The sequence below is a fragment of the Chiloscyllium plagiosum genome, unplaced genomic scaffold, assembly GCF_037043375.1.
Source record: "Chiloscyllium plagiosum isolate Xiang-an unplaced genomic scaffold, Cpla_swu_hap1 HiC_scaffold_27, whole genome shotgun sequence".
In the NCBI taxonomy this organism is placed as follows: Eukaryota; Metazoa; Chordata; class Chondrichthyes; order Orectolobiformes; family Hemiscylliidae; genus Chiloscyllium; species Chiloscyllium plagiosum.
This window is the reverse complement of record NW_028270165.1, coordinates 61579217-61600314: the sequence shown is the minus strand read 5'-3', so window position 1 is coordinate 61600314 and position 21098 is coordinate 61579217. Positions and strand designations below refer to the sequence as shown.

The window sequence follows — 21098 nt, the reverse complement described above, 5'->3', positions numbered from 1 at the left end:
CTTGATAGTTTATTCACTTTCTGGGAATAGTCCAAGGGATGCAACATCTCTCTAGGATTCACTTGAATCCTTCTCAGGATTCCAAGTATTCCTGGTAATTGTATGCTGGAAAAGATCTGCCACCCTGGCAACCCACAATAGGCCCACAAAAGCAAAATTGGCCAAACTGTACCAAAACACCCAGAATGTCTTAGCAGGGACCAAGCAGGCTGACAAGCGAAACTAGACAGCACTTGCAGACAAGGGAATACCTGTACACCTCAAGCACCCACTAACAATGACAGAGTACCACAGCTATCCCAAAGCCCTGAGGGTAGTTTCACAACCCAGCAATACCAAAACCACACAAAGGAAAGGTCAGACAGAGAGGCACCAGCAAGAGCATTGCTCCCAGGACAGGACAATGGAAGCACCTCACCGCTTCAGAGGAGACATTAGCACCTACCTGCGAAGAGGAATGGAAGCTCCTGATCCATCGATACTGTCAGAATGTTGCTTTGTGTAGAGAATTAGGATATTCCTCTGATAACTGTTTTCCGATTAGCATCATTGTAACTAGATTACTCCATTTCCAGCAGCAACATTTCACTGCCACCCAGAGATTTGGATATGAGGTTGCTTTACTATCCAAAGCCATCCTGTCCCTACAACGTGCCCCTGCCCTGAACCCCACCACCCTGCTCCCACTCACTCTGACCACTATTACGGATGAACACAACTGTTTAGACCTTGTCCAGCAGGTCGTTGCCCCATGCCCTGACCTCTCTGAAACACCTCTAGACAACTCTGACCTCATATTCTATACATATGGCTCATCCTTCAGGCCCTCAGACCACTGCACACTGGCAGGATGTGCCCTCTGCACTCCTTTCACAGTTCTAGAGTCAGCTGCACTGCCAAATGGCACATCTGCACAAGCTGCAGAGCTGTTTGCACTCACTAGGGCTGGTGTCATTGCTAAAGGACACACAGCAAACATTTATCCTGACTCCAGATATGCCTTCGGAGTCATCCACGATTTTGGCACATTCTGGAAACAGAGAAGCTTCATCACGTCAGCAGGGAGGCCACTACAACACGCTACGCTGATTTCTAATCTCCTGGAAGCAGCCCTGTTACCCTCAGCCTTAGCAATTATCAAATGCCGTGCCCATACCTCTGCCACTGACCCGGTCACCCTCGGGAATGCCTCAGCTGACACAGCAGCCCGGAAGTTGCACTGCACCCCACCATCTACATCCTGCAGGCTCCCAGAATAGCAAAGGCCCCAGTATTCCCTGACCCCATAGATGCTGTGCAAGCTACCCAAGAAACTGCTCCACAGCAGGAAAAGGTCAGTTGGGCCTGCATTGGGGCCACACAATCTCCTTCCCTCAACCTGCTAATACACCCTGATGACCACATCTTTTGCCCAAGTGCCCACCGACACACACTGGCCCTAGCAGCCCACAGCATTGGCCATACAGGAAGAGGGGCATGATACACACTGTAATGCAGTCCTGGTATGCACCAGGATTCACTGCCACTGACCAAGTCCTGCTGTCACAGTGCCTCATCTGCCTACAGAACAATGCAGGGAAGCCAGTTGCCAAGTACCTGCCAGTTCCTGAGGGGCCTTTCAACCTCTTACAGATTGACTTCACACACATGCCCCAAAAACAGGGTTACAAGTACATCCTGGTCATCAGAGATATGTTCTCCAAATGGGTGGAAGCATTTCCCTTAAGAAAGGATGATGCATGTATGGTAGTAAAATGTCTTCTAAAGGATGTCACCCCAGATCTGGAGTTCCGAGTAGCATAGAGACGGAGAGGGGGACTCACTCACAGCTTAGCTTGTGACCAGCATTAGCGAGGCACTAGGGATACCACGGCGACACCCCATCCCCAACCAACCCCAGTCGTCAGGCATGGTCGAGCGGATGAATGGCATCCTGAAGACCACACTGACTAAAACCACCCAGAAAACAGGACTGACCTGGTCAGACGCCTTGCCACTTGCCCTCTATGCTACACATGTGCAGCCAAACTGAACAGCTGTGCTCACCCCTTTTCAAGTACTTATGGGGCAGCCTATGCCCACTGCCACCAGACCCCTGACACTCACCACAGACACAGCCCTGCTTCTGACACAAGAGGCCCCACTAGGGTATGTCCAGGCCCTTAGCAGGAGCATTAGTGCTCACACAACCAGGTCAGGGCTGCATTGCCCACACCCCAATCATTGCCCATTCATCTGTTCTGACCTGGGGACGATGTCATGATAAAATCACTAGAAAAAGATTCTCTCTCCCCTCGGTGGAAAGGCCTGTACCTGATCCTGATGACAACCCGGACTGCTGTGAAACCGGAAGGATGGCCCGAATGGACACATACCACCCGCTGCAAGAGGGCTCCACAACCTCTGAACAGGGACCACACAGAGGAAGGCACCACTCTGAACACAGAGGATGAATCCAGCTGCTCACGGCAGCCATCACCATCTGATCTGTCTGACCATCACACTGTGGCTTGCTGGTAAACAGGGCCAAGGGGCAGCACATTTCATAACCCACTGTGATTTGCAGGCCAACACCTTCCTCAAAATGGCCCATGGGTATGCCCAGCGATATAATCAGACCCGCTGCTGGGTCTGCACTCGGTCCCTGTCCACTCTCACGGGGGGCATTTCCTTAGCCTCAATCCCCTTAAATATCTCTGACATGGCGGAATGGTGCCTGGAACCAGACAGGTCCCCTGAAGTTACCACACTCAAAATACCACCAGCAATGACCAAATATGGGGGCAACAGCCCAGCCCGCTGGAGGTCTGCGGGTTACCACCTGGAAAAATATAAAAGGTGGTTTTACCCGGCCTACAACCTCTCCCATGAGCCCCCAGCCCTGACCATTGCTGACACTAACACACACGGCCACCTGCAGGTTCCATCTGTTTGAAACACACACAGCCATCTGGATGGGAGGCTGACTGGAGCCGGTGCACTGACTCCCTGCTCCTAACTCCCGCAGCACGCCGATCCGCTGCAGAAGGCAGCATTTTAAACCGACAGGTCCTCAACAGGATCACCCAGAATACCACCTTCCTCACCAGCTGGACAGGGACCCAGACACTCCATCTCCAGACCGACAATGGCACCTATTTTATCTGTGGCCACAAAGCCTACACCTGGCTGCTGTTGTCCTGGACTGGGAGCTACAATGTTGGGTATGCGGTACCATTCATTTATCACTCCCAGTCCCCTCCCCTCCCAAAGCCCATGCCACGCAGCAGACGAGCCCTCGCTGCCATTGAAGCAGCTCTCTACCTGATGTCACCCCACTCCAAAACCTTACAGTTACAGGTAGAAGCCCACGAACTCGCTGTCACAGTACAGGAGGTGGCAAACTCCACAGGGGACGCATTCGCCCAGCTGAATGTGGAGGCTGTTGCCATCTGTACTGTGACTCTGCAGAACAGGATGGCCCTGGACTACCTACTCACTGTGAAAGAGGGCACGCGCAGAGCCTGACTGCAGGGACTGATAGCCCTCATCACTATCATTGCCAGGCTTAGAGTGCTAGCCATGGCTGTCCGACTGTGCTGTTCACGCCTATGTACAATTCTGTTACCCTCTGTCCCCCTTACCGCTCAGCTAGCACAGATCCACTGGGAGAACATCCCTGCCCCTAAAATAGCCTCTCCTGGACCAGACTCGGACACTGAGAGCTACCTGTCTGATACAGAGACTCCCACCTGATAATCCCCCTGGCTCCGGCTACATTGCCCCTTCTCGTCCCTCCCCTAAGCAAAACAAAAAGAAAAGGGGGGGCGAAAGTTGTGGAAAAAGATCTGCCACTCTGCCAACCCAGAATAGGCCCACAAAAGCAAAATTGGCCAAATTGTACCGAAAACACCCAGAATGCCCATTCAGGCTCGCAAGCCAAACCAGACAGCACACACCGTCAAAGGAGTACACTTCAACCTCACTAACAATGACAGAGCACCACAGGTATCTCAAAGCCCCAAGGGCAGTTTCACAACCCAGCAATACCAAAGCCACACAAAGAGCAGGTCAGACAGAGAGGCACCAGCAAGGACTTGCTTCCAGAACAAGAAATGGAAGCACCTCACCACTTCAGAGGAGAAGTTAACACCTACCTGTGAAGAGGAATGGAACCATCGATAGTTAGGATGTTACACTGTGAAGGAACAGGACATTCATCTGATAACTGTTTTCCAATTAGCATCCTTGTAACTAGATTACTCCATTTCCAGATACATTGTATATTCCCCATTTCTTAATCAGCCTTATTGTACAGCATTATTATAAAAACTGGTCTCATCCGCAGCTCTTAGAAGAGAAATTCTGATCTACCTGTACAGACTGTCAGTTCTGTGTCAGTCTAGTCAGTTTCTCTTCCAGTGACATTGCTTGTAATAAAGTGTTTGTCAATTTCACTTTGAACCACGCTTTGTGATCTCTAACTTATTGGGCAAATTTCTCCGACATGCTATAACAGGGCGACCAGAACTGTACTCAGTACTCTGAAAGTGGTCTTACCAACATGACGTCCCAACTCCTATACACAACGCTGTGAACAATGAAGGCAAGTGTACTGAACGCCTCTTAACCACCCTGTCTGCCAATGATGCAACTTTCATAGAACAATGTACCTGAAACCCACTATGTCTCTGTTCTTCAACGCAACCCAGGGCCCTATCATTAACTGTACAAATCCTGCCCTTCCTTGTTTTAGCAAAATGCAACCCCTCGCTTTTATCCATACCTCTCTCATACACATGCTCTCTCTGAGACACTCACACCTTCTCACAGGCTTCTCCTCCATCACACTCACGCTTCAAGCATGCACACACGCAAACAGACACACACTCTCTCATGTACGCACAGGTCTATGGGGTGAATTTGCATTTGCAGATATATTCAATTTTGATCAAAAAGCACACAATCTGCAGGCAGTTGATACATGTAATATTTATAAATTCCTACTTTGGAAATAGAACCAGTCTTATTCAAGATTGGGATACAGGCAGACTCAAACCTCACACATTTCATTATTGTCTGAACTGAGATGAAACCTATTTATATAAAACCTTACGTCATCTCGAGAATCTGACTTCAAAGACTTTCTGGGATTTACACATTAATGAACTAAAACTTGCAACCTATTCTAAAAGACAAAAGACTTCACAACAATCTAGGTTTGTTCAATATATCCGATCAGTTACACTATACTGTGATCTTTTGCTATAAATTCTGTCTTATGATCCTGCTCCGCAGCTTCCTGATGAAGGAGCAGCGCTCTGAAAGCTAGTGGTTCCAAATAAACCACTATAACCTGATGTGTGATTTTTTAACTTGATCCAACCCAGTCCATCTCTGGCTCCTCCACATCATTTCTCGTGAAGGCAGCCCACCCCTCCCGGTGCTGCCAGTAAACTTTACAATGTTGATGAAACGATGCAATACCTGTACTCCTTAAAAACTTACAATTTCTAATGATACTAGCTACTCATTCACTGCTCCATCTGATACACGACATTAGAAACTTAGTGCAGGAGGCCGGAAGAAATGAGCAGCTTTAAAACAAAAAACCATCTGGAGCTCAAAGCTTTCAATGAGAGTCTGAGCCCAGCAGAAAGTTCAGGGAATCTTTATCAAGACCCAACTTTACTACAGCTTCAGATTCCCCCAGCAAAAAGGTGTAGAAGAAGTAGCTTATTTTTTAAAAAACAGCTCAAGGTCAAAGAGTACACAGTCTCCCCACCCCCCACTTTCTTTACTATTCGTCAGCACCAAGTTATCCCTTTGTAATTGAATCCTTGGTACAGCCTTAACCCGTAGGAAGTATTGCCTCACTCAGCAATTTCAACCCAGACCCTGTATCCAAGTGAGTTTCTCCCTGTTCATTTCTGCAGGTGGGGGAGTCAACCACACTGCTCTCGGTCTGGAGTCACATGTAGGCCACCCGGGTAAAGGATGCAGCTGGGACAACTGAGTGAATCCTTTCCTGCAAAGGCAGTTTCCTTTCCTAAAAAGGGCATGAGTGATTCAGATGGGGGATCTCACGCCCCCGCCCCCAAAAATGGTTTCAGCGTTAGATTCCGAACTCCAGACTTCTGACCGAATTCCAATTCCGCCATCTGCCACAACGGGATTCAAACCCAGGGGTCCAGTCGATAATGGGACTCTGCCATTGCTCCTTCAATCCCCCTGCCATGGCATGTGAACTCGCTGGTGCCTCTGCAGGTAGGAAGAGCGGGTGAATCCCTTCCCACACTGAGAGCAGGTGAATGGCCACTCCCCAGTGTGGACCCGCTGGTGGGCCAGCAGGGTGGAGGCCTGTGTAAAGCCCTTCCCACACTCAGGGCAGCTGAAGGGTCTCTCCCCAGTGTGGACCCGCTGGTGCTTCAGTCTGTCGGATGAATTGCTGAAGGCCTTCCTGCACTCGGTGCAAAGGAACGGCCTCTCCCTGGTGTGGACCTGCCGGTGGGTCAGCAGACTGGAGGCCTGGGTAAAGCCCTTCCTGCATTTGGGGCAGATGAAGGGCCTCTCCCCCGTGTGGACTCGTTGGTGCTTCAGCAGGTCAGAGGAATTGCTGAAGGCCTTACCACACTCTGTGCAGGGGAACGGCCTCTCCCCGGTGTGAGTGCGCCGATGATTCTCCAGGGCAGACGGGAAATGGAAACTTTTCCCACAGTCACCACACTTACATGGTTTCTCTACGGAGAAGGATCGCTCAGGTTTTTCCATGGCCAAAACTACCCACAAAAATGTGTAGAGCCCCTCCCTGCCGTGAATTCCTCTTTCCAGGCTGTATAACTATTTCTGGCTCCACACTCAGTGCACTGCAACAGTACAGTCTCTCATCCAGTCCCACTGATTCTGAAAACATACAGAAACAGGAACCAAAAATCTTTGCTCCTTCTCACAGAATCACAGTCGAAAATTGTTGCGTTCCCAATGGATTGAATGACTGTCAGACATTGACATCAAAGTGAGGACTGCAGACACTGGACACTTAGTGTCGAAAAGTGCGGCGCTGGAAAAGCGCAGCAGGTCAGGCAGCATCCGAGGAGCAGGAGAGTCGATGTTTCAAGCATAAGCCCTTCATCTGTTGATTTTGAAACTTCCAAATTCAGATCTTCAAATAATCTGTAAAAAGAGATTACAAAAATCATCACTGTCAGTGCAGGGTAGAAATTCAGAACAAGCAACTCTACTTTCTGCAGAACGTTCTTTTCTTTTGTTACTCCACAAAATTGAAAGCATCATCCCACTCTCTCTCTTCTCTCCCCCTCTGTTCTCACTCTGTGCTAATTCCCCTGAAGGTGCTGATTCAGGATCTTACAGGGGCAGAAAAGCAAAAATGTCAAAACTGACATCTCTCTGAATTTTGGATAACTCCACCTGAAAGTTAATATCTTTCCCAACATTGGAATACTGCTGAGACTGAACAGGTCCGATTTTAGGAAACAAATACTGTGTCAATTCAGGGTGAACCTGCAATGCAGCTTCTTGACGAACAATGAGACACGAAATGGTTAACATCCCCAGGAAGGGGGAGAAAAAGAGACATCAAGGTATTGACATGCCGATCAGGTATCCAGAAGCAATCTAGGCCCGTTTGCCAGCACTTGGCCCATTTTCATTTAACCCCTTCCTGTTCATATACCCATCCAGATACCTTTTAAATGTTGTGATTGCACCAGCCTCCACCATTTCCTCTGGCAGCTCATTCCTTACACACACCGCCCTCTGAATGAAAAAGTTGCCCCTTACGTCCCTTTTAAACCTTCCCTTCCCCACCCCACCTGCCCACCCTGAACCTATTACCCTTATATTCTGGAGTATCCCATCTCAAGGAAAAGACCTTGACTATTTACCCCATCCATGCCTCTCATGATTTTATCAACTTCAGCCTCCAGCGCGCAAGGGGAAGCAGCCTCAGTCTGCTTGGCATCTCCCTATCACTCAAACCCTCCAACCCTGGCAACATCCTTGTAAATCTTTTCTGAACCCTTTCAAGTTTCACAACATCTTCTGATAGGAGGGAGACTAGAACTGTCCACAACATTCCAAAAATGGCTATGGTTCTGCTGAACAATGGCAATTTAATTCCAAAATATTAATTTCTTCATGAGAAGGGAATAATTGGCAATGTAGCTGTAAGAGGCCTCTTGCGGAAGAATGAAGAACTGAGTGAGAGAACTTTCCATTAAAATGGAGAGGAACAGAGGTGATTCTGTGACTGGGGACTTAAATCTAAAGCTAGGAAATTACAATGGCAGAGGCACAAACTTGCCACAACAAATGAGGGAACATTATTGAAAGAAATGACAAACATTTAAAGAGCACCTGGAAGAACTGCAACAGTTGTCCATTCCTGTCTGTAAAAATAAAACACAGAAGGTGACACAGCCACGGCTAACAAGGGACATGATGGATAGGACGAGATCCAAAGGAGTGGCGCACAAATTGGCTGAAAATAAAGTAGCACATCTGAAGACTGGAAGCAGTTCAGGTTTCAACAAAAGGATTGGTCAAAAGGGGAAAATGGGGAATGTGAAGAGGAAAAAAATTAGAGAAAACAATAACAATGAGAACAGGCAAAGTTCTCATGTGGAACAAAGAGATGGCAGACCAATTAACCACATATGTTGCTTCTATCATCACAAAACACAGGTAACATTCCATGCTAGGGTTGAGGGATTTGAGCTATAGGGAGAAGTTAAACATGCTGGCGGTTTTCTGTGGAGAGTCGGACGCTGAGGGGTGACCTTATAAAGGTTTATAAAATGATGAGGTGCACGGATAGAATAAATAGACAAAGTCTTCTCCCTGGGGTGGGGTAGTTGATAACTCTAGAACATAGGTTTAGGGTGAGAGGGGAAAGATTTAAAGGAGATGTAAGCGGCGACTTTTTCATGCAGAGAGTGGTAAGTGTATGGAATGAGCTGCTGGAGGAAGTGGAGGAGGCGAGTGCAATTGCAACATTTAAAAGGTATCTGGATGGGTATATGAATAGGAAGGGTTCGGAGGGATATGGGCTGGGTGCTAGCTCAAGTTATCCCTCCTCCTGCATTGAATTTCAAATCCATCTTCATCACATCTTTCCTCCACTCTTGGCATTCTCTTTTCTCCTGTCTACAAACTGAAAATAACATCAACACATCAATGCTCTCCTGGTCACTGCGGTCTTGGAAGTACCCGGTTTCTGTTCCAGCTCCACAAATGATCAGATTCATTCACCTCAAATTCAGAGTCTGCCTTCGTGTCATTCTAGATCACTCTCTCTCTCCCCCACTCCCTTTTCCTGTTTTAAGGCCACACAGACCAAGCTCAGGGCCAGGTCTCTCAGAAAGAAATGAGGAAATTCTAGTTGAATGACACCAACTGTCAATTCTCTCCCGGAAATGACAGCTGATGGTGCCCTCACCAAGATGGCCGCCCGCGCTCCCCGCCCCAAGTCAACACGCGCGCCTTATCCTTACAAAGATGGCGCCCTGTTACCCGGGCAACACGAGAGCTCCTTCGGTGGTGAAGTGGGCCTGGGGAGGTTTTATTCACGGCCTCAGGCCTCCCCCTAGGAGTTTATAAACTCCCCAGTCTCCCTCCTCCCGCGGTTCCCAATCCTACCCTGTCTCACCGTCTCCTCTCCCCGGGGGCAGGAGCCAGGTCTTGGCGCTCGGGCCTGGCGACCTCCCCGGGATGTTCCTGAAACCTGGTCCTGTTCTGAAGGAGGATCCCCGGACCCGAAACACCTCCTCACATTCCTCCCGACACGAGCTGCCGGACCTGCTCAGCTTTTCCAGCGGCTCCTGTTCTTGTTCCTTCAGCCGCCGGCGCCATTCCTCTCCCACGCTCAGTAACTTTGCCTCGCCGCACGCATGCGCACTGCCAGGGGCCCATAGAGAGGTTTCTCGATCGCATGGGATCGTGGGAACTGAAGGCGCCATTAATGTCATGAAATCCAGTATCCCATATGCCTTCTTAACTGTCCTATTCACGTGTTAATGAAGTTAATGAAGAAGGACTCATGCGCGAAACGTCGATTCTCCTGCTCCTTCGATGCTGCCTGACCTGCTGCACTTTTCCAGGTGTAAATTATTCATCGATTTTAGATTTATACATTGAGTGGAACACTACAGGTGTTTAACTCTAAACTCTAGTTCCAATTCAGTGTCAGTATAATCACTTTTTATCTGCTCTAAAATAAGCACCGAATCAATGCACTCCATCTGACCCTTCTTAACGTTGATTTTCTTTAGTTTGCAGATTCCAACACTCTGTTTCAATAATTTATTAAAATCTACTTCTGGTACATGGGCGTCACTGGCTGGCCAGCATTTGGTTCTCCTTGAGAATGTGGTGGTGAGCTGCCTTCTTGAACCGTTGCAGTCCACATCCTGTACGGTGACCCACAACGTCTTGAGGGAAGGAATTCCAGGATTTGGACCAGTGACACGGAAGGAACATTTCCAAGTGAAGATGGTGAGTGGCTTGGAGGGGTACTTGCAAGAGGTTGTGTTCCCATGTATCTGTTTTCCTGGTCCTTCTAGATGGAAGTGGTTGTTAGTTTGAAAGGCAATTTGTAAGGTGCTTTGGTAAATTTTTGCAGTGCATCTTGTAGATACTACACACTACTGCTTCTGAACAGTGGATATGGTACCAATCAAGCAGGCAACATTGACCTGGATGATATGAAGCGTTTCAAATACAGTTGAAGCTGCAACCCCATCCAAGCTAGTGGGGAGTATTCCATTACACTGCTGACTTGTGGCTTGTAGAATTGGAACAGGGTTTGGAGAGTCAGGAGGTGAGTTACTCACTACAGTATTTCTGGCCTCTGACCTGCTCTTGGAGCCACTGTGTATATATGGTTCATCTAGTTGAGTTTCTGTTCAATGGTTAACCCCAAGGATGTTGATCGTGGGGTATTTAGTGACAGTAACACTGTTGATATCACAGGTCAGTGGTCAAATTATCTCTTTTGGGGATGAGTCATTCTGTGACATTTGCATGGCATTCATGTTACTTGCCACTCATCAGCCCATTGGATATGGTTAAGATCTTGAAGCATTTCAAACTGAACTGCTTCAGTTTGTGAGGAGTTGTTTATAGTGCTGAACATCTGCAATTATTGCGACATCTCCACTTCTGAACTTATGATGGAGGAAGGTCATTGATGAAGATGGTTTGGCCTATGAACTCCTGCAGAGTTGTCCTGAAGTCGAGATGACTGACCTCCACAAATCATAGCCATCTTTCCATGTGCTAGGTATGACTTAACAATTAAGACATATAAAACTAATTGAAGGAATAGGTATGAGACAACCCTCTTCAGGGTGTCTCCAGTGCAGGTTTTTCTGTTCTCGAAACAATCTGATAAATGTTGACATTCATCAACCTTTTGATCTTGGCAGTTTCCTTTCTCTCCAACATTTGTTTCACGTTAGCAAGTTGAATTCTTCTGCATTTTTCAGGAAAATGTTTTACAGAAGGTAACATTCTTAATATCTGTGTAATATTCCATGGGAAAACTGTCTATAGTCCACCAGTTGGAGAAAATGTCTCTGAAAAGGTTTGTCAAATGCCCTGCTTCCACAAGACCCAGTGTTCCCAAAGTTGAAGTACTTTTAACAGCCCCTTTATATTTTCAAGAATTCCCATGATAGGAGACATGTGCCACTTGTACCCACCACAAATCTCCTGAAACTGGGTGCGCTACAAAAGTCAAGCAGGAAGATTATCAGTAAAATGGTCTGGTTTCAATCACAGAGTTATAGACATCTAGAGACACACTGCACGGAAACAGATCCTTTGGTTCAACTCATCCATGCTGACCAGATGTCCCAAGCTGACCCAGTCCCAAGTTCCACCCTTTGGCCCATATCCCTCCCAGATGCCTTTTAAATATTGTAATTGTACCCAGCTCCACCACTTCCCTGACAGCTTGTTACACACACACACACACACACACACACACACACACACACACACACACACACACACACACACACACACACACACACACACACACACACACACACACACACACACACACACACACACACACACACACACACACACACACACACACACACACCACCCTCTGCATAAAAAAATTGTCCTTGAGGTCACTTATTCCCTTCTTGCTACCACAGCACCTCCTCTCTGTTCCCCACCACCCTCAGCATCCCCTGTCCATCCACAGCGCCTCCTGTCCATTCCCACCCTGCTACCCACAGTGGCCCATGTCCATTTCCCTCTGCCCACCCATCCATCCTCTCTCTCTCCCCTCACCCTCCATTCTCCATCTCTCTGTTCCCTGTCTATTCTCTCTCTCCACCAATTCTCTGCTGCCCATTCTTCCACTGCCCCCACCCTCTCCTTGCCACTCATTCTCTTTCTCCACCCACCCTCTTTCCCCGTCCATTCTCTGACTCTCCTCACATTCCGCACCCCACACCATTCTCTCTTCTGCCCCCCCCCAACACTCTACCCCCCCCCCAACACTCTACCCCCACATTCTCCCTCTCAGACCCTTCCCCCCATTCTCTGGGTCCCCCATGCTCAGCCCCGCAGGCCTTTCTCTGCCCCCAAGTCCTTCTCCTCTCCCTCACCCTCTGCTCCCCCGTCCATTCTCTTTCTCTGTTCTTCACAGCTCCACTCAGCCCCGTCCATTCTCATCCCCACCTCGTCCAGCCCCACCTCATCCTAGTTTCTAACCTCCAGCAACTCGACTTGTCCGGACTTGTCCGACCTGCCCAGCTCCTTTTCCACCTATCCACTCCACCCTCTCTTCCCTGACCTATCACCTTCATCTCCTTCCCCACTGACCTATTGTACTCTATGCTACTCTCTCCCCACCCCCACCCCCACCCCCACCCTCCACCCCCCACCCTCCTCTAGCTTATCTCTCCATGCTTCAGGCTCTTTGCCTTTATTCCTGATGAAGGGCTTTTGCCCGAAACGTCGATTTTGCCTGTCCTCGGATGCTGCCTGAATTGCTGTGCTCTTCCAGAACCACTGATCCAGAACCCGTCCATTCTCTCTCTAGTCTCCCCAGCCACCGTCCATTCTCTTTCTGTTCTCCCCAGCCCCACCCTCTAGCCCCCATCAATGAGAGGAGGGAATCTGGTTGGTGGTTGGGAGGAGGAGGAGCTAGAAAGATAGGGAGCTTATTTGAAATTGAGTTCCCCAATGTTGAGTCCTCCCAACTCTACGCAGCCCGGGCGGAAGATGGGATGTTGTTCCTCCAATTTGCAGTTTGATTCATTGTGGTAAGGGAGGAGGCCAAAGATGGTTATGTCAGAAAGGGAGTGGGAAGGGGAATTAAAATGGGTGGTGACTGAGAGGTCCAGTGAGCCGATGCGGGCCCAGGTACGATGCTCGGTGAACTGTTCCCCAAGTCTCCCCGATATGGAGAAGTCCACAATTGGAAAACACATGGCAAATGCAGTACCACAATGTAAAATTATAGCCTCTGCTGTGAAAAAAAAAGCAGAAAGGAGATGTATTGTTTAAATGGTGATGTATTGGGATGTGGAGCAAGTGAGGATTGCAGATGCTGGAGATCAGAGTCGAAAAGTGTGGCACTGGAAAAGCACAGCAGGTCAGGCAGCATTCAAGGAGTAGGAGAGTTGACGTTTTGGGCATGAGCCCTTCATCAGGAATGTTGTGTGAATGTACAAAGGGGGCTCAGCGTCATTCCACACCAGTCAGTACCAGTTGTCAGATGGGTGCAGCAAGCAATCAGCAAGGCAAGTGCTATGTTAACAAGATGAATTGAGTTCAGAAGTGGGGATGTCTTCCTGCAGTTAGGGGGTCATTGAATGTATTCAAGGCTGAGTTCATCTGATTTTTGAACAACAAAGAAGTGGATGTTTATGGGGGAAGGCAAGGAAATGGTTTTAGAACAGTTTCAGTCCAACTAGTCCATGCTGACGATGTTCTCAAACTAAATTAGTCCCAGCTGCCTGTGTTTGGCCCATATCCCTCCAAACATTTCCTATTCATGTACTTGTCCAAATTTCTTTGTCCAAATTTCATGTACCTGCATCCTTCCTCTGGATATTTATTCCCCACACAAACCACGCTCTGTGCCCCTCATGTCTTTTTAAAATCTTTCTCCACTCACCGTCAAATTTTGCTCCCTAATCTTGAAACCACCCTAGAGAAAGAAGACCCACCGTTCACCTCATCTATATCCTTCATGATTTTATAAACCTCTATAAGGTCACCTCGCAGCCTGCTGTGCTCCAGTGAAAAAGTCCCAGCCTATCCACTTAGGTGTAGTTAGATTCATATCCAGTTATGATCTGTTTGATGCTGGTGCAGGCTCGAAAGACCAAATGGCTGACTTCTGTTCCCAGTTCTCTTACTGTGTCCAGGACAGCAAGAGACTATAAGACATAGGAGCTGAAAGTAGGCCATTCAGCCCATCAAGTCTGCTTATACCATTCAATTGTGACTCATAGGTTTCTCAATCCCATTCTCTTGCTTTCTCTCCATAACCCTCGATCCCCTTGGTACTCAAGAACATATGGCTCAGTCTAAAATGTACTCAGTGACCTAGCCTCTGCAACCTTCTGTGGCAATGAATTCCATAGATTCACCACTATCTGGCTGAAGTGTTTTATGTTTATCTATGTTCTAAAAGGCCTTCTCTTTACTCTGAGGCTGTGCCCTCGGGTCCGAGTCTCTCCTACCAACAGAAACATCTTCCCAAAGTCCACTATGTCCAGGCCATTCAGTATTCTGTGTGTTTCAATTAGATCTCTCCTGAGTGTGGGCCTGTTAGTCAGCATGAAGCAGACCCTTCAGGATGAGGTACAACATGGATTAGGTTCGGCAAATGGAAAGAGAGTATGTGGGATGGAGATTTTCAGCTTCTAGGGAATAAGAGAGGAAAGAGAGTTCATTATAAATTAGAATTGTTCAGGTGGGCCAAGGAGTGGCAGATGGAGTTTTATTTAGAAAAATGAGAGGTGTTGCATTTTGCAGCTGTATAAGACATTGTTTAGGCCACTTTTGGAATACTGTGTTCAGTTCTGGTCTCCCTGCTATAGCAAAGAGGTTGTGAAACTTTGGAAGTGGTTGGAGAATATTTACAAGGCTGTTGCCATGCTTGTGACCTACAGTGAGAGGCTGAAGAGGCCAGGGATATTTTCCTTGGAGAATTGGAGGCTATGGGGGTGATCTTATAGATGTTTATGAGGGGCATGGATAGGGTAAATACCCAAGCACTTTTTCCCAGGGTAGGGCATATGTTTGAGGTGAGAGGGGAATGATTTAAAAGGGACGTGACCGGCAAGGTTTTCATGCAGAGGATGGTGCATGTGTGTAACAAACTACCAGATAATGACAACATTTAAAAGGCATCTGGATAGGAACATGAATAGGAAGGATTTAGAGGGATATGGGCCAAATGTGACGAGGTTAATTTAGGATATTTGGTTGGCATGCCAAGCTGGGCCGAAGGGTCTGTTTCCATGCTTTATAACTCTAATCAGCTTTGTTGAAAGCAGAAGAGTCAGAGCACTTTCAGAGCAGCTTTCAAAGATGTTTTGCCCTTACTGGGAGCAATAGACAATAGGTGCAGGAGTAGGCCATTCTGCCCTTCAAGCCTGCACCACCATTCAATATGATCATGGCTGATCATCCTTAATCAGTATCCTGTTCCTGCCTTATCTCCATAACCCTTGATTCCACTATCCTTGAGAGCTCTATCCAACTCTTTCTTAAATGAATCCAGAGACTGGGCCTCCACTGCCCTCTGGGACAGAGCATTCCACACAGCCACCACTCTCTGGGTGAAGACGTTTCTCCTCATCTCTGTCCTAAATGGTCTAACCCGTATTTTTAAGCTGTGTCCTCTGGTTCGGCACTCACCCATCAGCGGAAACATGTTTCCTGCTGGAGGTCAGAAAAGATCTGGAGGCCAAGGTTGGAGGATTTGAGCTATATTGAGAGGCTGAAAAGTCTGGGGCTGTTTTCCCTGGAGCGTTGGAGGCTGAGGGGTGACCTTATAGGGGATTATAAAATCGTGAAGGGCATGGGTAGGGTAGAAATTTTGGGTCACAGACTTTAACCTCATACTTTCAATGCATTATCTGAGCTGAGATGGCACCTATTGTTAAAGCTATCTTGAGAATGTAACTTTTAAAAAGTTCTGGGATTTACATATGAAGAAACCAAAACTAATTCATCTTTTGAAAAGATGAAAGATTTAAGCTAAATTTGTTCAATATTACATTCCAGAACAATAGTCTTGTGTGACTCCAGGCAGCTGGCCAATGACAGACGAGCTGTTTGGAGCATGGGATATCAGTACCTGTCACCGTAGCTCCTATTGGCTCCTTTAGGAAGTCCTCCATATACACTTAGGGCTATCTGGCTGCATGAGGATTTTCAGGTTTGTGTCCTGGATTAATATGTGATCATCAGGCATCTGGCAATCTGCAAGAATTGCCACCAATGTTATGTTTCTTTAACTGTACTGACCGTGATCACTTATTTTGCAATTTGTTTTTTTTTTGCAGGAAGACATACGGAAAGAAATCTGAAAGCAAATGATACATCGACTTTTGACATAACCACTTGATTCATTGGGACGAGAATATCAGCACCCATACCAATCGAGAAGAAATGTTTGTTTTTGTCTGCGTGAGAGATTTTGGATACTGGTGTGGCAGGAAGAACATTGAGACACAGATACGCAAGTGAGGAAGATTCAGGGCACTGACTGTGAAAGGCACTTTAATGATTTACTCAGCTTGGGGGATCAAAACCACACCACCAGAGACTGTTCACCTGCTGTGTGTGCAGGAAGGATTTGTCAATTCTTCCACCTTACTAACGCACCAGCAGGTCCACACTGGGGAGAGACCATTCACCTGCCCGGAGTGTGGGAATGGATTCAGTCAGATGTGCAACCCTGTGGACACGCCAGCAAATCCACACCAGGAAGAGGCCATTCACCTACTGTCAGTGCAAGAAGGGCTTCACCAGTTCCTCCCACCTGCAGAGGCACCAGTGTATTCATGTGCCATCGCAGGGCAATTGAAGGAGTGACAGCTGAATGCCATTATCAACTGGACGATCAACCCAGTTCTGGGGACTCATGGGTTCGAATTCTGCCACGGCAGATGGCGGAATTGGAATTCGGTCAGAAGTCTTGAGTTCAGAATTGGTAGGGGGGAAAAGACATCTGATTCACTCATATCCTTTTTAGGGAAGGAAATTGCCGTTGTGGGAAAGGATTCACTTGGTTGTCCTAGCTGCATTCTTTACCCAGTCTGGCCTACATGTAGCAGTATGGTTGACTCTTGACTGTCCCTCCTCCCCCCGGGGAGAAATTTACTTGAATGACGGCACGGTGGCTCAGTAGTTAGCACTGCTGCTTCACAGCACCAAAGTTCCAGGTTCGATTCCAGGCTCTGGTGACTGTCAGTGTGGAATTTGCATGTTGTCCGTGTCTGCGTGGGTTTCCTCAGAGTGCTCCGGTTTCCTCCCACAGTACAAAAATGTGCAGGTCAGGTGAATAGTCCATGTTAAATTGCCCATAGTGTTAGGTGTATTAGTCAGAGAGAAATGGGTCTGGGGGGGTTACCCTTCGGAGGGTTGGTGTGGATTGGTTGGGCTGAAGGGCCAGTTTCCACACTGTAGGGAATCTAATCTAATCTAATCTAATCATATCCGAACCTAACCATATCCCTCTAAACCCTTCCTATTCATATACCCATCCAGATTCCTATTAAACATTTTAAATGCACCAGCCTCCACCACTTCGTCTGGCAGTTCATTCCGTACACACACCACCCTCTGTGCGAAAAGTTGCTTCTTCGGACCATTTTAAATCTTTCTCCCCTCACCTTAAACCGATGCCCTCCAGTTTACAACTTCATCTGCCCTGGCCCTGGTGAAAAGGCTTACAAAGGTTGAGCAGCCAGACAAAATGCAAAAAGAATACAACGTCGAGCTACAGGGAAAAATAAAATTGTGGCTCCAGCCGTTTTTTCTCCTTTTGGCCTTTAGATCCTTTACATCTGTCAGTCACAGTAGTCACCAAAGCGCACACTGCGCATGCTCCGAGGTGTCAGCGAGGAAGGCGCATGCTCACCGGTGTCAGCAAAGGAGTACGCATGCTCCTCGAAGTCCGAAGAACGGCACGCGACTTCCTTTTGATGGACCAATGGTAAAGCCTGGAGGACCGGATGGAGATTGGTCCTCCTGCCAGTTAGAACACCCCTATTGTGTGAATGCAGAAGGAGGACCATAAGGTCGTGTAGCTGCTGTGAAGATTGAGCTTCAGCCCAGACTGTAACTTGCTTCTTCTGTCCAACATCTGTGAGTACAGCACTTTCTTTTCTCACCCCCTTTTCCATTTAGTTTTCATTTTGGTGTTCAATTATAGTCATAGAGATGGACAGTATGGAAACAGACCCTTCGGTCCAACTCGTTCATGTCGGCCAGATATTGCAACCTAATCTAGTCCCGCTTGCCAGCACCCAGCCGATATCCCTGTTCATATAGTGTTGATTTGCAGCAGCTGAAAGGAAAGGGAGTGATTCTCTGGGGTGGAGACAGACTCAGGAAATGTTGGACCAGGTCTGTGTCTCAGTTGGCAAACACATGGCAAATGCAGTACCTCAATGTGAAGCTATAGCCTTTGCTGTGGCAAAAAAAAAAGCAGAAAGGAGGTGCGTTTTTAAATGTGATACATTGGGATGTGGAGAAAGTGAGGATTGCAGATGCTGAAGATCAGAGTCGCACCCATATTCCCAATTTCTTCGTCTCCACTGCATCTGCGCCCAGGAGGACCAGTTCCAATACCGAACAACCCAGATGGCCTCCTTCAAAGACAGCAATTTCCCCCCAGACATGATCGACGATGCTCTCCACCGCATCTCCTCCACTTCCCGCTCCTCCGCCCTTGAGCCCACCCCCCCCCTCCAATCGCCACCAGGCCACAACCCCACTGGTCCTCACCTACCACCCCACCAACCTCCATATACATCGTATCATCCGTTGTCATTTCTGCCACCTCCAAACGGACCCCATCATCAGGAATATGTTTCCCTCCCCTCCCCTATCAGCGTTCCGAAAAGACCACTCCCTCCGTGACTCCCTCGTCAGGTCCACAGCCCCCACCAACCCAACCTCCACTCCCGGCACCTTCCCCTGCAACCGCAAGAAATGCAAAACTTGCGTCCACACCTTCAGATTCCTGAAGAAGAGCTCATGCCCGAAACGTCGATTCTCCTGCTCCTTGGATGCTGCCTGACCTGCTGTGCTTTTCCAGCAACACATTTTCAGCCCACACCTCCCCCCTTACTTCCCTCCAAGGCCCCAAGGGATCCTTCCATATTCACCACAAATTCACCGGCACCTCCACACACATCATTTACTGCATCCGCTGTACCCGATGTGGCCTCCTTTACATTGGGGAGACAGGCCGCCTACTTGCAGAACGTTTCAGAGAACACCTCTAGGACACCCGGACCAACCAACCCAACCACCCCGTGGCTCAACACTTCAACTCCCCCTCCCACTCCACCAAGGACATGCAGGTCCTTGGACTCCTCCATCGCCAGACCATGGCAACATGACGGCTGGAGGAAGAGCGCCTCATCTTCCGCCTAGGAACCCTCCAACCACAAGGGATGACCTCAGATTTCTCCAGTTTCCTCATTTCCCCTCCCCCCCCACCTTGTCTCAGTCCCAACCCTCAAACTCAGCACCACCTTCCTAACCTGCAATCTTCTTCCTGACCTCTCCGCCCCCACCCCCACTCTGGCCTATCACCCTCACCTTAACCTCCTTCTACCTATCGCATTTCCAATGCCCCTCCCCCAAGTCCCTCCTCCCTACCTTTTATCTTAGCCTGTTTGCCACACTTTCCTCATTCCTGAAGAAGGGCTCATGTCCGAAACGTCGATTCTCATGCTCCTTGGATGCTGCCTGACTTGCTGCACTTTTCCACCAACATATTTTCAGCTCTGACCTCCAGCATCTGCAGTCCTCACTTTCTCCTAAAAGTACAGCTAGTCAGGCAGCATGAGAGTTGATGTTTTGGGCACAAGCCCTTCATCAACAATGATGTGTAGATGTACAATGGGACCTCAGTGTCCTTCTGCACCAGTCACTGCCAGTTGTCGGACAAGTGCAGCAAGCTATCAGCAAGGCAAGTGGTATATTAGCAAGAGGAATTGAGTTCAGAAGTGGGGATGTCTTCCTTCTGTTAGAGGGGTCATTGAACGTATTCACTGCTGAGTTCATCTGATATTTTGAACAACAATGAAATGGATGTTTATGGAGGATATTAAGAAAATGGTTTCAAGACCAGAATAGAACAGTTACAGTGTCAGACAGCACAGAAACAGCCCCTTCAGTCCAACTAGTCCATGCTGACTATGTTCTCAAACTAAACTAGTCCCACCTGCCAGTATTTGGTCCATATCCTCTGAATCTTTCCTATTCAGATACTTATCCAAATGTCCTTTAAATGCTATAACTGCACCACTTCCTCAGGACATTCATTCCACACGCGAACCACTCTGTGTAAAATGAAAAATAATGTCCCTCATGTTTTTCAAATCTTTCTCCTCTCTCCTTCAAAATTTGCTCCCTAATCTTGAAACCCCCACCCAAGGGAAAGGACATCTGCCATTCACGTAGCTAGATCTGTCATGATTTAATCAACCTCAGTAAGGTCACCTCTCAACCTCCTATGCTCCAATGAAAAATGTCCCAGCCTGTCCACCAAAATGTAGGTATATTCATATCCAGTTATGATCTGTGCAATACTGGTCCAGGCACGAAAGACCAAATGTCCTAGTCCTGCTCCCAATTCTCACCCTCTGTGTCCAGGACAGCAAGAGACCATAACACATTGGAGCTGAGATTAGGCCATTCAGCCCATCAGGTCTGCTGATAGCACACAATCGCAGCTGATAAGTTTCTCAGGCCCATTCTCCTGCTTTCTCCCCGTAACCCTTGATCCCCTTGATACTCAAGAACCTGTCTACCTCCGTCTTAAATATTCTCAATGACCTGTCCTTTACAGCCTTCTGTGGCAATGAATTCCAAAGATT

The 21098-nt window shown here is 48.0% G+C and overlaps 1 protein-coding gene and 1 long non-coding RNA gene across 4 annotated transcripts in view; one reads left to right on the top strand and one right to left on the bottom strand.

Moving 5' to 3' along the window:
* The window catches only part of LOC148144389 (uncharacterized), a 28343-nt gene extending 18492 nt beyond the window's left edge, over positions 1-9851 (bottom strand). The window contains exon 1 of one of the 2 annotated variants that reach the window (XM_087974689.1): positions 9770-9851. The gene's annotated coding sequence lies outside the window, so the exon portion shown is untranslated. The remainder of the gene's footprint in view (positions 1-9769) is intronic. The other variant, XM_087974690.1, reaches the window with a different exon arrangement.
* LOC148144388 (uncharacterized) overlaps positions 1-10513 on the top strand; it is a 46862-nt gene extending 36349 nt beyond the window's left edge. Inside the window, exon 3 of one of the 2 annotated variants that reach the window (XR_015751451.1) lies at positions 10269-10513. This is a non-coding gene — a long non-coding RNA (uncharacterized LOC148144388). Of the gene's footprint in view, positions 1-4498; positions 4578-10268 lie in introns of those variants that run through there. The other variant, XR_015751453.1, reaches the window with a different exon arrangement.
* The last annotated feature ends 10585 nt before the right edge of the window (positions 10514-21098 follow it).